Here is a 16768-nt window from a genome sequence, read left to right as displayed (position 1 = left end):
TGAACTTGTGGATAGTATGTCACGACGAATACAGGCGTGCATCAATACAAGAGAACGTGCTACTAGGTATTAGAGGTACTGGAGTGTACAGCAATCTGGACCACCACTTCTGGAGGTCTCGCTTTATGGTCGCACAACACGCAATGTTTGGATTTCATGAGCAATAAAAGGGCGGAAATGATGTTTATGTTTCCAGAATGAGAATTTCACTCTGCAGCGGAGTGTGCGCTGATATGAAACTTCCTGACAGATTAAAACTGTGTGCCCGACCGAGACTCGAACTCCCGAGTTCGAGTCTCGGTCGGGCACACAGTTTTAATCTGTCAGGAAGTTTCATATCAGCGCACACTCCGCTGCAGAGTGAAAATCTCATTCTGGAAACATCCCCCAGGCTGTGGCTAAGCCATGTCTCCGCAATATCCTTTCTTTCAGGAGTGCTAGTTCTGCAAGGTTCGCAGGAGAGCTTCTGTAAAGTTTGGAAGGTAGGAGACGGATACTGGCAGAAGTAAAGCTGTGAGTACCGGGCGTGCGTCGTGCTCGGTAGCTCAGATGGTAGAGCACTTGCCCGCGAAAGGCAAAGGTCCCGAGTTCGAGTCTCGGTCGGGCACACAGTTTTAATCTGTCAGGAAGTTTCGATGTTTATGTTGATCTCTGTTCCAATTTTCTGTACCAATTTTCTGTACAGGTTCCGAAACTCTCAGAACCGCTTTTTTGTGCATTTGACAGGAACTTTAAAAGTAAAAGTGTGTACTTGAACTTGATATTGAACCCAAAAGATGTAAATAAACATAAATACACTGCCACTTAATCCAGAGAACACAGACTTTATAACCGTGATACTCTAAGATAAAAAAATTAAATAACGAGCGATCAGGCGTTCTAAAAAACTTCAAAAACAATAGCTTAATAATAATCAGGTTCTGTAAGAAGAAACAGGAGCAGCAGAATACACAGCACCGTCGTTTAAAACCGCAGAAGAGACTGAAACAACTGGTCCACAACAAACTTCCTTGCACCAAAAGCACAACGACGTTAATTACCGGGGAAGTTGCAAAACGTGCTGACACGTAATAAAACCCGCCAAGCTGCTGGAAAACACAGGTTGACGTCGGTGCGAAGGCCGTCATCCCCTCAGTGGCAGGACTCCCTCTCTGCTTGTCGCAGTCCATAAGAAGGCTGTTATGGCGGTAAACGACAGGTGGTTTACTCCTTACAGCCGGTCTCCATCTCCTCCGCCCCCAAGTCGCCACGGCCGTCACGCCCCGCATGTACCAGGATGCACAAGCACGTCCGGCCTCCCACGGGAATCTCAGAGTAAATGGGCAGAGACGGCGCATAGGTGGCGCATAGGTGGCGCTCGGTGGGAGTGTGGGTCAGCCCAGAGACTGCGCTTTGTTGGCAGAACAGTTAGAAGATGCGACAAACCCACTAAAGAGACAGCCTACATTACACTTGTCCGTCCTCCGCTGGAATATTGCTGAGCGGTATGGGATCCTTACCAGGTAGGACTGACGGAGGACATCGAAAAAGAACAAGGAGGGCAGCTCGTTTCGTGTTATCGCGCAATAGGGGTGAGAGTGTCATTGATATACGCGAGTTGGGGTAGCAGTCACTGAAACAAAGGCGGTTTTCTTTGCGGCGAGATCTATTTACGAAATTGCAATCACCAACTTTCTCTTCCGGATCCGAAAATATTTTCTTGACACCCACCTGCGTAGGGAGAAATAATCGTCATAATAAAATAAGAGAAATCAGAACTCGAACGGAGAGATTTAGGTGCTACTTTTTCCCTCGCGCCATTCGAGAGTGGAATGGTAGAGAAGTACACAACGGGCCATTCAAATTGCTACACCACGAAGATGAGGTGCTACAGACGCGAAATTTAACCGACAGGAAGAAGGTGCTGTGATATGCAAATGATTAGCTTCAGAGCATTCACACAAGGTTAGCGCTGGTGGCGACGCCTACAACGTGCTGACATGAGGAAAATTTCCAACCCATTTCTCATACACAAACAGCAATTGACCAGCGTTGCCTGGTGAAACGTTGTTGTGATGCCTCGTGTAAGGAGGGGGAAATGCGTACCATCACGCTTCCGAATTTGGTAAAGGTCGGATTGTAGCCTTTCGCGATAGTGGTTTATCGTATCGCGAGATTGCTGCTCGCGTTGGTCGAGATCTGAATGACTGTCAGCAGAATATGGAATCGGTGGGTTCAGGAGGGTAATACCGAACGCCGTGCTGGATCCCAACGGCCTCGTATCACTAGCAATCGAGATGACAGGCATCTTATCCGCATGGCTGTAACGGATCGTGCAGACACATCTCGATCCCTGAGTCAACAGATGGGGGCGTTTGCAAGACAACAACCATCTGCACGAACAGTTCGACAACGTTTGCAGCAGCATGGACTATCAGCTCGGAGATCATGGCTGCAGTTACCCTTGACGCTGGAGCACAGACAGGAGCGCCTGTGATGGTGTACTCAACGACGAACCTCGGTGCACGAATGGCAAAACGTCATTTTTTCGGATGAATCCATGTTCTGTTTACAGCATAATGATGGTCGCATCCGTGTTTGGCGACATCGCGGTGAATGTACATTGGAAGCGTGTATTCGTCATCGCCATACTGGCGTATCACCCGGCGTGATGGTATGGGGTGTCATTGGTTACAGGTCTCGGTCACCTCTTGTTCGCATTGGCGGCACTTTGAACAGTGGACGTTACATTTCAGATGTGTTACGACCCGTGGCTCTACCCTTCATTCGATTCCTGCGAAACCCTACATTTCAGGAGGATAATGATCGACCTCATGTTGCAGGTCCTGTACGGGCCTTTCTGGGTACAGAAAATGTTCGACTGCTGCCCTGGCCAGCACATTCTCCAGATCTCTCACCAATTGAAAACGTCTGGTCAATGGTGGCCGAGCAACTAGCTCGTCACAATACGCCAGTGACTACTCTTGCTGAACTGTGGTATCGTGTTGAAGCTACATGGGCAGCTTTACCTGTACACGCCATCCAAGCTCTGTTTGACTCAATGCCCAGGCGTATCAAGGCCATTATTACGGCCACAGGTGGTTGTTCAAATGGCTCTGAGCACTATGCGACTTAACTTCTGAGGTCATCAGTCGCCTAGAACTTAGAGCTAATTAAACCTAACTAACCTAAGGGCATCACACACATCCATGCCGGTGGCAGGATTCGAACCTGCGACCGTAGCGGTCGCTCGGTTCCAGACTGTAGTGCCTAGAACCGCACGGCCACTCCGGCCGGCAGAGGTGGTTGTTCTGGATACTGATTTCTCAATATCTATGCACCCAAATTGCGTGGAAGTGTAATCACATGTCAGGTCTAGTATAATATATTTGTCCAATGAATACCCGTTTATCATCTGCATTTCTTCTTTGTGTAGCAATTTTAATGGCCAGTAGTGTAGTATGAAAATGGTTCGATGAGCCCTCTGCCATACAATTAAGTGTGAATTGCAAAGTAACCATGTAGATGTATATGTGGATGTAGTCGCGTGCCGAGATGATCCGCTCAAGGAAAATAGCCACTGTGTCCATATGGCGCAGTAGGTTAACACGCCTGCCTAGTAAACAGACGATCGCAGGGTTGAGTCTCTGTCTGGAACACATTTTTAGTCGTCTGGATGCAGCTGATCACTGCTACCTTTCCGTTCCTTTCTTCCCCCCTCCTCATTCAGTTTACATATAATGTATCACAGCTGCTGACTCTATGTGCCACCTCCTCATTCAGTTTACTTATAATGTATCACAGCTGCTGACTCTATGTAGTGTCCATTCTTACAGATCGAAGGAACAGAAACCACGCATTCAAATAATCTGGAAATAAAAATGGGCCTATCACCCTGTCGTGCATTACGCCATACCAAAGATTAAACTTCCGGCTTCCAAAGAAGTGTGTTCATTTGTGTTGCGTGGGTTTTCGGTAGCCTCAATCCTAATGTTGTGCCGATTCACACGTCTATAAATGTGGAACATTGCTTCATCTGAAAGCAGCCACTTTAGAAGTAGCTATTGTCAGCATCTTTGGATGCCTGAGGCGTTACCCCATGTCTCGTAATGAGAGCTAGATGCGGCGTTTTCCAAACTGCGGCAAAAATTAAACAGTTCACGAATTGGGAAATGTAGCACAATAGAACAGCGGCGACATGGAGGCAACCCTCATTGACGATGAATAACTTTATTTAGACGTCACAATGTAGAGCATCACAGGAAAATTCCCTGCTTTAATGCACAATTTATCTTATAAAACCCCACCCCCGTGTTCTATTAGGCCATTGTGGAGGCTGCAAGACGTCATTGTTCGGAAACACGAACTGATAAGACGAGCGCAGGTTTATTTGTAAAATATTGCATACAGTCGAGATATGATCGGAGTAAAGGTCTCAGCGTAATTAACGAATTTAAAAGTAACTAAGTTATTTAAAAGTAATTAATTATGTTATAACGCCCGTGTCCGAACAATCCGCCGCCATCTCGTCTATGTTTCTTGTTGTAACATTCAGAAAACGTAACATAAATTATTAAAAGTCAAAGTAATGGCTTGAATCAATAACGGAGCCGACACAACAGATGGATTTAAATAGCCTTTATCCAACAAATATAAGTACAACTACGACACTTATCTGCTCAGCTCGAGCTCTACACGACCATAAGTGATAACACAAGATGGAGACAAAAGAACAGCGCTCTTTCATTTACTCACTGTCGCTTCGCATTCACCACTTTCACAACTTCTGGAAGTTTCGGCGTGTTAAACAAAAATAAGAATCGTGTTCTTTACAATTGAAAAAGAGTTTCTTTATCACACATCATTACGTCACCAATTATGAGAATAAAGATTAGGACAAAAAAATAATGAAACGTTGTTGGGCCAATATGGAACACGCCAATGCATACCGCAGAGAACGATAGTTCCCGCTTCGTACGCAAGTGGGCACAACCGCTTGTGTAAAAATTTGTGGACTGTTGGACTTGCTTCAAGTAGTTAGCATGATGCACTCGAATATGCTTCTGGGGGCTGCCTTCAAACGTAGCTTGGACTCTGTCGACATGCACTTGAGACACAGAGGGATCTGCGCTTGGAGGAAGGTCTTCGACACTGCCTGTCTCCTGAAAGTTTTTGAACCACCTCATTACGCTTGTTTTTGCCGGCGTTGCCGTCCCTTCCCGCTCGATAGCACCGGTGCAGTTTGTCGAGGATCGATCATGGCTCCCCGACACCTGCCAAGCTCCATCTCTGATGTCGTGCAGGCGCCCTGCCTTTCACGTGCCACCCTATCGATGAAGTACCTCGATTTTGAGATAAACCGTTTCGCCGCCAGAGTACTCAGCCGTCGCTGACGATGTGGTCATAATAGGGATCGCCGTCGACAATCGTAGACTGTGACAGCATATAAACGGGTCACAGTGAAGCAATTCACAGGACAGTTCAGTGTTGGTCACTAACAACCAACCATGCGAGAAACATGCCACCCGTTCCCGGTATGGTATTCTTTATGCAGCTGTTGATATTACTCTGTATTCGTCCGAGGGAAAATCTTTGCTTTGTTTACATTTCACTTCATAGACCGTAGTACATCTTGGTGTATCACTTGAGTTTTCTTTCTCATATTTTCAAGCTTCCCTCCCACAGTTAGGCTTCCACGTTTGCACTCATAGAAGGTTCCCCTTTCGTTGGTTATTCAGTCTTTTCCTCATCGTCATCTCCCCCTTGGCCAAACGTTCTTTGGACGCATATTATTATGTGTGGTTTCGATTGCCTTCTGTGTCCTGATCCCGTTGATCACTGGTGATTCTTCCACCTTCTAAGAGTATTTTCCCAGCCACGAAAAAGAAGTGTCTTGAACCCCTGTCAGCTCTTACACTTTCTCTAATAGCGCCGTCGGCAAAACGAGGGTAACTCCTTAAACTGCAAGTCTAATGATAGCCATTTCTAATGATTGTTACCGAGCGAAGTGACTAAGTGGGTAGCACACTGGACTCGCATTCGGGAGGACGACGGTTCAAAAATGGTTCAAATGGCTCTAAGCACTCTGAGGTCATCAGTCCCCTAGAACTTAGAACTACTTATACCTAACTAACCTAAGGACATCAGACACACATCCATGTCTGAGGCAGGATTCGAACCCGCGACCGTAGCAGTCGCGCGGTTCCGGACTGAAGCACCCAGAGACGACGGTTCAAACCTGCGTCTGGCCCTTCAGATTTAGATTTTCCGTGATTTCCCTAAATCGCTACTGGCAGTCGCCGGGGTGGTTCCTTCGAAAGGGCACGGCCGATTTTCTTTCCCATCGTTGACATAACCCCAGCTTGTGCTCCGTCTCTAACAGCCTCGATTTCGACGTGATGTTAGACCCCATCTTCCCTCTTTCCTTCCTAATGATTATTATTCAAAATTTTATCAGTGGTTGGATGAGCATCCGGGAACGAGAACGCCATAAGATCAGTGACAGGACCGAATAGCCCTTCGGAGGTGCGGATTTGGTTGGCGCGCTGCAGTACCCATGATCGGTTGGTTAGTGGGTTGACTGTGTTGTGGGTTTTGTGATGTTTGTAATGTATGGTTAGGAGATATGGTTCCGTTCTTACTTAACGGCCGAGGGCCACTGAAGTATTCTAGTGTGTAACTGATTGGACAGGACGGATGTAAATGGTGAAGTAGAAATAATGGGACCACAATTGCTGTTAGCTGGTAAATTATTTTTACCGAAGCCTTGGAAGGATTAATCTTGCGGAGGCACAGGAATAAACTGATTACGGTGAAGGGATTTCCAAGTGTGCGGTATGGATCTGGGAAGGCGGTGTCGGCAGGGTTTCACAGAGGGTGCTCAGATGGTGAGTGTTCAGTCATGTCGGCAGGGAATGCGGTGGAACTGAGGAGGGACGAAGCCTTGGGAAGCACCTGCAGGGGGTTGGATGGACAAATTCATGGCCACGGACGGGACCATTTGGTCACTTGCGGAGTGCAACACAAATTTCACGACGAAATCTGTCGCAGCTTTACTCAGAAACGGTTCTTTATTGACCAGCGCAGTCTCACTTGCTGCATCGCTGTGGTACTGGTGTGCGGACATTTGCCACGATTTTACCTGCTCCGAAGGGTTGGGTCCCGTGTCTCCTCCTCCTCCTCCTCCTCCTCCTCATCGCTTACTGGGCCTTTCCGCTGGTTTACTCAACTAAGAGCTAGAATCTCTTTGGATTTTCCACTACATTTATAGAAAGAGTTTTGTTGTGGAAACGATTAAATGCATCTCGCATTGAAATCCGCACCAAATTTCGAGCCTCGGTATAACTTCGCCAGTCTTGGAGATTTTGCGTTCGTCTAAAGTATACTTGCCTTTTTCGGTGCTCCTGCAGCAGCTTCCTGTCGTGTTTTGTGCACCATGGGGGATCAGCTCCGTCTCTTATTAATTTATTTGGTATGAATCTCTCGAGTGCTGTTGATACTATTTCTTTGAACTTAAGCCACATATGGTCTTCACTTACATAGTTTGGAAGGATTGGAGACTGTCTCTTAGAAAGACGTCAACGGAATTTTCAGCTGTTTTTATAAATAGATATATTTCGCGTTTAGTTTTGGTGAATTTCTTTGTTACGGAATTGAGCCTCGCTACGACTGTGTGCTCTCTAATCCCTGTATCCGTGGTGATGCTCAGAATTATTTGTGGCTAACACGTCAAGTGTGTTTCCGTAATCATTTACAATTTGAGTTGCCTCATGAACTAATTGTCCAAAATAACTTTAGAAAAAGATTTTAGAACAATTACGGAAGTTGTTTTCTATCTACAGTTTGGTCTGAAAATGTATTTTTGACAACAAACAGAAAGTAGATCGAAGCCACTGCCAACTATAATTGTATGAGTAAGATACCTATTTGTGATGAGACTCAAGCTTTCTTTGAACAGTTCAGCAACTGTTTCATCTGAGACCGCGGGTCGGTAAAAGGAGCCAGTTATTAATTAATTCCGGTTGTCGAATATAACCTCTGCACATAATAAGTCACAGGGACTATCTGCTTCAATGTCGCTTGTGAGCTGGAACACACATTACATTATTTTTTCCTTAAGTTGTGCTTCTTGTTTCTGATGTAGTGCAAATCATTACAATTACGGCTTTTCGCTCCAAAACCTAGGATGCTTTCTCTGTGACCCTGTAAATACCAGAGCTAAACACTATAGAACAACGTAAGTACGTTACAAGCATAGCAATCTGTATTACTTCATTTCCTTATTTCTAACATTTTAAAATTGTACGTCGACTTTACATGACAAGTCAATCATAGATTATTTAGTAAACGTATTTTCAGTCATGTTCTGAACATTGTCCGGCTACACTTTATTAACTAATGTTTCGCCGCAAGGGTTGTCGCATTTTAGAGAGTAAATTAATATGGAGTATGTTGTTCTTCTTTTCACACATTCACATACCCATTTCTTCTGTCCTTATTGTCTTTTGGGCATGCAGTTAAAGTAGGCATAAATGCAGTGATCAAAAAGAAATGATTAGCGTACATTCGCATTCTCTTTACATCGTTCCTTTCTTGTTGCTCCCATGGCGATGGACTGTTTCTATCGCAATCAGTAAGCGTGAAAGGAAGCTACCGTACAGACAGAGGGATCTATATTTATACTTGGCAGAACTAATTACATACTGACATAATCGTCGGTATTGCTTTCGTTTCCCAAAAGTTATAAATATTTCGATTTCCGAAAAGAAGCTCTGCATTTAGCCAAGATGTCAAAGAAGAAGGTCCCTTACGTACTGGTTGTATTGAGTAAGATGTGGAGACGGCGGTTTCAAAGCGGACAGAGGAAGTACGACGAAGGGCGTCTCTTAACTGAGAGATCGCTACTCAGGCAACCTGACGAGGGGGCAAATGTCCGGCGTGGCAAATGTCCGGCATTCGTGATAGTGCAACCAGTGTAAATTTAAGAGTCTCCATCCTCGCTTAGGTCTGCGAGACAGGGTTAAACTCGTCACTACTCCGAAGTCAAACCGAGCGAGATAGTGCAATGATTAGCACACTGGTTTGGCATTCGGGAGAATGACGCCTCAAATCCGCGACCGGCCTTCCTGATTTAGGTTTTCCACTATTTCCCTAAATCGCTTAAGGCCAATTCCGGGCTGGATGCTTTGAAAGGATACGACTAATTCTGCCCCCATCACTGAGTCATTGCAAGCTTGAGCGTCGTCTCTAACGACGTCGTTGCAGGTGGGACGTGTAACGCTAATCTTCCTTCCTTCCTTCCTTCCTTCAAAAGTTATCTACTTATCTTAGGAGCGATTTCTAGGTTCGACCACTAGAACGAAAAACTTACACAACTAATAGTTCAAAAACTACCTCCTGTTGTGCCCTAGAATCTTTCGCCAGTTGCCTACAAGATAGCAGCGCACAGACAGTAAATCAAAGTCACACAAAAACACGAACACTGCAAGTTTTTATGCAAACGAACGTAATTTATTTGCTTCAACTAGACTTCGACAAATCTCTCTCGTTCATAAAAGTTTCACCTCCAACCAGCTAACGACTACATTATCTGAAACCGGATTCTGACTAACAACTACGTGCACACCTGCTAACAGCATTCTTCTATACACAAACTGACACATCGGAGAAGCGTTAGCAAAATCTCTTATTTTTCCCTATAGGGAAAACCTAGATAAAGGTGGATAAATACATCTCGAAACTCAGTGCCCAGCAGTACTCCGAACCAGTACCACCGCTCCACAGAGCGCACAGCTCCATCGCACAGGACAGCTCGACTTCGCGAGATCCACGAGAATGTTTTGAGTTTCTGTCTTTTAGGCAGTCAACCTCAGAACATACCACACGGATCTCCATCGGCCATTTACTGCTCCCACTAGTAGCATTCCTCTGCAAAGTGCTGTTTACTGCTACAGTTCTCGCGGGTTTATATCTACGATCGGCATTAAATAAGTGCTGCAGCAGGTGTTTTTCTCATCCAATTTCCTTCACGAGGAATTTCACGCATCGTGGAATATTTTAGCTTCATCCCCTTTAGTCTCATACAGTTCCGATAGATGCTAACATCATACGCCTTTAAATTGTCGCTTCTAAAGGAGGTGCGTTGTAAGTAGACAGCTGTCATTAAGGTTTGTTTTTTTTTTTGTCGAGAAACAGAGCATCACAGATGTTCATAGGCGCTTGTAGAATGTGTGCGAAGACCTGGCGTCGAACAAAAGCACAGTGAGTCGTTGGCCGAAGCGTCTGTCATCATCTCAACAACGTCGTGCACACCTGTGCGACCTCATCCGTGTCGGTCGGCTTCATGCAGCTGTGCCTCATGCAATGTGGGAACGTGCGAACACTCTCATTCGAGACGCCATAAAAATGCAAACGGACTTCTCGTTCTCCGTAGCAACACAAGGCTTCACACAGGTCTGCGCACCCAAGAGAAGCTCACAAACCTTCAGTGATCTGTTCTTCCTCATCCACCCTACAACCCGGTTCTCGCACCTTCCTACTTCCATCCGCAAGGCACCTTTAAGTTGCTCTTCAAGAGAAGTAGTAAATACACACATCCTCATAAATTAAGGATAATGCTGATACATTGTGAAACTACACTCTGGTAGGCGATTTGCGCGTTTCAATCACCTCGGCGTATGACTTGCGGAGCATTTGACGTGCGGTCGTCGCACGGTGACGCTAGCAGCAATTCACATACGCAGAGGTGTGTTTGTGCATGTGCAGCGAGTAAGTGTGCAGACCTTTTTAGGCGTGCTAATGATGACTGCGTGTTGAAAATGGCTGAAAGAACACATATTGATGACGTTATGAGGTGGAATGCTAGGGCGACTGGAGGCTGGTCAAAAACACCAGGTAGTAGCACGCCCCCCCCCCCCCCCCCCCGTGCCTCAAAGTGTGATCTCAAGATTGTGGCAACGATTCCGGCAGACAGAAAACGTGTCCAGGCGCTACAGTACGGGACGGCTACAGTGTACAACACCACAAGAAGAAGCCACTGGAACAGTTGTCTCCAGGCACACAGTCTACAGACGACTAAACATACATTCGTCCGAAGACCTCCAAGGTGCCTTCCACTGATCCCTGGTCACAGGAGAGCCCGTAAAGCCTGGTGTGAAGAACACAGTACATGGTCATTGGAACAGTGGTCCCTGGTTATGTTCACAGACGAGTCGAGGTATAGTCATCTGGCGTGAACCAGGAACCAGATGCCAACCCCTTAATGTCCTTGAAAGGGACCTGTATGGAGGTCGTGGTTTGATGGTGTGGTGTGGGATTACGATTGGTGCACGTACACCCCTGCATGTCTTTAACAGATGAACTGTAACAGGTAAGGTGTATCGAGACGTCATTTTGCACCAGTATGATGATGGATGATAACGCACGGCCCCACCGAGCTGCCCTCGTGGAGGAGTACCTCGAAACAGAAGAAGTCAGGCCAATGAAGTGGCCTGCCTGTTCTCCAGACCTAAACCCCGACGAGCACGTCTGGGATGCTCTCGGTCGATGTATCGCTGTACAATATCAAACCCCTAGGACACTTCAGGAGTTCAGACAGCCACTGGTGCAAGAATGGGAGACTGCACCCCAGCAGCTGCTCGACCACCTGTCCAGAGTATGCAAACTCGTTTGCGGCCTCTGTACGTGTGCATGGTGATCACATCCCATACTGTTGTCGGTGTTCATGAGCAGGAAACAGTGGCGTTTTATAGCACATATGTTTCGGGACGGTTTTCGCAACTTATCACCAATACCATGGACTTACAAATCTTTGTCGTGTGTATTCCGTATGTGCCTATGCTTTTAAAGCCAGTTTTACGTAGTGCCACGTTGTGTATCTCCACATTCTGCAGTTATCCTTAACTTATGACCATGAATGTAGATCATGGGGAGGGTACTGATGCAGCGAGATACTGTCTCCGACGTCGTCCAGTGGAATGGTACCAGGCGCGCATAAAAACCTCCCCAGTAAGGTGGCGCAAGACTGTCGCATTGAATACAGATTATTTTGAAACTTAATGTTTTGTAGCCAAATGAGAGGGGAATTTGTTGTGTACTGGAATGATAAATAAAACCAAACTGCTTCCCGAAAGAGATACGCTGGATTAGTTATTGAACACCCCTCGTAATAGGTACCTGAAAACATCTAACTTCACAGGGAAGCCGCTAACCATTAAGCCAGTATAACAAGCTTCAATCACAACCGCCTGCATACAGATTAGTAGAAAGTCCCTCTTGTCAGCTCCTTTACAGCCATGCGGATAAGGTGGCTGTCATCTCGACTGCTAGTGGCCGATGGGATCCAGCACGGTATTCCGTATTACCCTCCTGAACCCACCGATTCCATATTCTGCTGAGAGTCATTGGATCTCGGCCAACGCGAGCAGCAATGTCGCGATACGATAAACCGCAGTCGCGGCCGACTATTATCAATGTCGGAAACGTGATGGTACGCATTTCTCCTTCTTACACGAGGAATCATAACAACGTTTCACCAGGCAACGCCGGTCAACTGCTGGTCGTGTATAAGAAATCGGTTGGAAACTTTCTTCATGTCAGCACGTTGTAGGTATCGCCACCGGCGCCAACCTTGTGTGAATGCTCTGAGAAGCTTATCATTCGCATATCACAGCATCTTCTTCCTCATGGTTAAATTTCGCGTTTGTAGCACGTCATCTTCGTGATGTAGCAGTTTTAATGGCCAGAAGTGTAAGTCCCCTGTCGTTTTTTGATAATCTACTCATAATTAAGCAAAATTAATCTCGGGTCTCAGATAAAAGCGGCTTTTGGAGGGCAGTGCTCCTTGTGACTCCATCTCGACTTGGTAGCGTACTGACGTCAGCGCGGCTGCGGGTAAGTTGACTTCCGCCCAGGCTCCGGAGGTGTGCTCGTAGCGGCGACGCCCCCTGCTGTGAGCGTGAGCTATGCTAACGGGGCTCAAGAGCGCTCCCCGCGAAACTACGTGTTAGCAGCAATTACGTCGTTACTCGCCAGCCACGTGCGACGCGTAATGGAGCCTGGGAACGGTCGCCACTGGCAGAGATCTATGGCGGCCAATTAAATATAAAATTACCCGCGTAAAACCTCGTCGCTGTCTGTAATTGGCAAATAATCTGGAAGGCGCACCGTCTCTCTTACCGTAAAACTCTAACAGCACTGTGCGCCACCTGGAAACCTCTTTTTACTCTACGTAATGGGCAGCTATCGGAACTGTGTCTGGGATGCTATCAAATTATGGTGCAATCAATGGTATTACAGATTCTTGTCTTTTTTATTAGATTATCACGCGAGTATATAATGAGATAATTAGAGTTAAGATCACACATAAAAAAGATGGCCCAGCGTCAGAGGGACACAATTTTATGTTGTCGCCACGCTGGAATCTGGCCTATACTTTTTAGAGAACTTAATATCAGGGGCAAGGTAGGGAAGCGCTAGGGCCATTGGCCACACAACACATCCTGCTGGTAAAACAGTAGTATTTTTTCACAAAATTGGAATGTCGGAGAATCTGTATTTATAATCCGCGTATTGAACTAAGTTCGCTCAAATGAAATTAATAAAGTAAATAGATGTAGGCAATAATATGAAGCAATATTAGTGGAAAGTATTGTAGCTTTCTCCTCCACCAAGTGCCCACGTTAAGTGATAAAGAAATCTTACTTTTAGCTACTTTCTGGAGAGTGAAAGTACCACAAACCTGTATAAAGAAATACACTTACCTAAAAAAAGCTTTTCTTGATGTGAATGCTCATTTTCTTTGTTAATGTTAATAACGTCGTTTTTAAGTCCCGTTTCTTGCATATGTATGTGTAAATAGAAATATTCAAGCTGTTATTCAACGCCCATCTCCATAGCAGAAGTTTATTTCAGCTTTTGTAATATTTTAACAGAGACAGGACTTAAGGAAAATTTCAAATTGAAAACTTAAAGGAGATTGACTCTAGCACTCGTCATCGAGCCTATTTAAAGAGCGGTTTTGTACAGCATATCAAATTACAGAGCAATTACGAGGTCAATGATAACACAGGAGACAGCAGTATTAGCAAATACTCATGCATGTCTGGCAAAGGTGTTATTTCATTTAATCATCAGTTGCATATTCTTAAAATAGCAATAATTCGAGATTATGTGTTCTGGGGTGGATATTTGGGCAAGCACTTTTCTAGGAGAGGCCATCAAGCTTTTTCTAGAAAGACAAATTTAATAATCATGATATATCATTGACTAATAATTTTTCTCAGTCGCTGCTGTTCATTTTTCACTACAAAAAACTGGGGCTAATAGATAGTAAACCTCCGTTTTGAATAGTTTGTATGATTAAATAATTACGTAACCACGAATTCTGAACACTGATAGTTCCTGAATTACAACATTTAAAAAAATCTGCTTCACGTATAAGAGAACGAGTAATTACAAGTGAGTTGCGTCAATCGTTAAACAAATACTTTTTATTGGCGTCGGATTTCCAATTACGCATGGTTTTCAAATACTAAACTTTGAAAGGTCCCTTGAATATAACGTCTACGCAATAAACAGGTTTACTTGCGTCATTGTCATCACCATCAACAACCCATGTTATTAAAACTGACCTTAACAGAATTTATTGGCGCGAAATACATGACTGAACGTAAGAAAATTATTTTATTTCAATAGTAAAAAGGAAAATGTTCCTCCATCAATGGTTAATCGGATCACAGATGTGATCAAAAGTATCCGGACACTCCCAAAAACATACGATTTTCATATTAGGTGCATTTTGCTGCCACCTACTGCCAGGTACTCCATATCAGGGACCTCAGTAGTCATTAGTAGGTCCCGAGTTCGAGTCTCGGTCGAGCACACAGTTTTAATCTGCCAGGAAGTTTCGTCTATCCAGACCATCACACAGGAATTCCAAACTGCATCAGAGTCCACTGCAACTACTATGATAGTTAGGCGGGAGGTGAGAAAACTTGGATTTCATGGTCGAGCGGCTGCTCATAAGCCACACATCACGACGGTAAATGCCAAACGATGCCCCGCTTGGTGTAAGGAGCGTAAACACTAGGCGATTCATCGGTGCAAAAACGTTGTGTGGAGTGACGAATCACGGTACACAGTATGGCGATCCGATAACAGGGTGTGGGTATGGCGAATGCTCGGTGAACCGTCACCTGCCACGGCGTGTACAGCCAACAGTAAAATTCGGAGGTGGTATTGTTATGCTGTGGTCGCGTTTTGCATGGAGAGGGCTTCCATCCCTTGTTATTTTTCGTGGCGCTACCACAGCACAGGCCTACACTGATGTTTTAAGCACCTTCTTGCTTCCCACTGTTGAAGATCAATTTGGGGATGGCGATTGCATCTTTCAACACCATCGAGCACCTGTTCATAATGGACGGCCTGTAATGAACTATCCTGCACAGAGCCCTGACCTGAATCCTATAGAACACCTTTCGGATGTTTTGGAATGCCGACTTCGTGCCAGGCCTCACCAACCGACATCGATACCTCTCCTCAGAGCAGCACTCCTTGAAGAATAGGCTGCCATTCCCCAAGAAACCTTCCAGCACCTGACTGAACGTATGCCTGCGAGAATGGAAGCTGTCATCAAGTGGGCTAGATCCGTATTGAATTCCAGCATTACCGATGGAGGGCACCACGTACTTGCGTCATTTTCAGCTATGTCTCCGGATACTTTTGACCACATAGTGTATGTAGATGTAGATACAGGTGCAGATCCTATCAACATTGTTATTTCACAAATCTTTGCTAGTAACCTCATCACGTGCAAATTAGTTCAAATGTCTCTAAGAACTATGGGTCTCAACATCTGAGGTCATCAGTCTCCTAGACTTAGAACTACTTAAACGTAACTTACCCTAAGGACATCACACACATCCATGCCCAAGGTAGGATTCGAACCTGCAACCGTAGCAGCAGCGCTGTTCCGGACTGAAGCGCCTAAAACCGCTCGGCCACAACGGCCGGCTCATGTGCAGAAAGTCTACGACTTTCAACTAGTACTATTAGGTTGGTGCGTAACTTCACAATGTTTTTACTTTGCATGTTGGTATTGCGGTTGCTATGGATTATTTTAAGAGCGTCATATTTTATTTGTCGTTTTCTGTTCAAAAATGGTTCAAATGGCTCTGAGCACTATGGGACTAAACATCTGAGGACATCAGTCCCCTAGAACTTTGAACTACTTAAACCTAACTACTCTAAGGACATCACACACATCCATGCCTGAGGCAGGATTCGAACCTGCGACCGTAGCGGTCCCGTGGTTCCAGACTAAAGCGCCTAGAAACGCTCGGCCACTCCGGCCGGCTCGTTTTCTGTTGCTATTTGGGTTTACATATTGTCATTTTTTCGTTTGGAGATAGTGAGTGTAGCTGTGGAATCCAGAAACTGGAGTGCCAGTGGATAAATCGGAAGACTTTCAAAACATTCTTCTGTTTGAGTTTGTAAGTAGGCTGTTTAGGTTTTCTTATTGGTAACGCCACATAGCGCTCTGTATGAAAAATCACTGGCTGTGCTGTGCACAGTCTGTGGCTAGTTTGCATTGTTGTCTGCCATTGTAGTGTCGGGCAGCGGCAGCTGGATGCTAACAGCGCGTAGCGTTGCGCAGTTGGAGGTGAGCCGCCAGCAGTGGTGGACGTGGGGAGAGAGATGGCGGAGTTTTGAAATTTGTAAGAATTGGTGTCATGAACTGCTATATATATTATGACTAGTGAGGTAAACACATTGTTTGTTCTCTATTAAA

At 45.4% G+C, this 16768-nt stretch overlaps 1 non-coding gene across 1 annotated transcript; it reads left to right on the top strand.

Annotated features, from left to right (window-relative positions):
- Window positions 1-534: 534 nt before the first annotated feature.
- On the top strand, window positions 535-608 carry Trnas-cga (transfer RNA serine (anticodon CGA)). The gene has a single exon. It is a non-coding gene; the product is annotated as a tRNA-Ser (tRNA).
- Window positions 609-16768: the final 16160 nt, after the last annotated feature.

This window comes from Schistocerca gregaria, chromosome 1 (assembly GCF_023897955.1).
Source record: "Schistocerca gregaria isolate iqSchGreg1 chromosome 1, iqSchGreg1.2, whole genome shotgun sequence".
Lineage (NCBI taxonomy): Eukaryota > Metazoa > Arthropoda > Insecta > Orthoptera > Acrididae > Schistocerca > Schistocerca gregaria.
The sequence above is the reverse complement of the archived record's forward strand: the minus strand, read 5'-3'. Positions and strand labels throughout refer to the sequence as shown.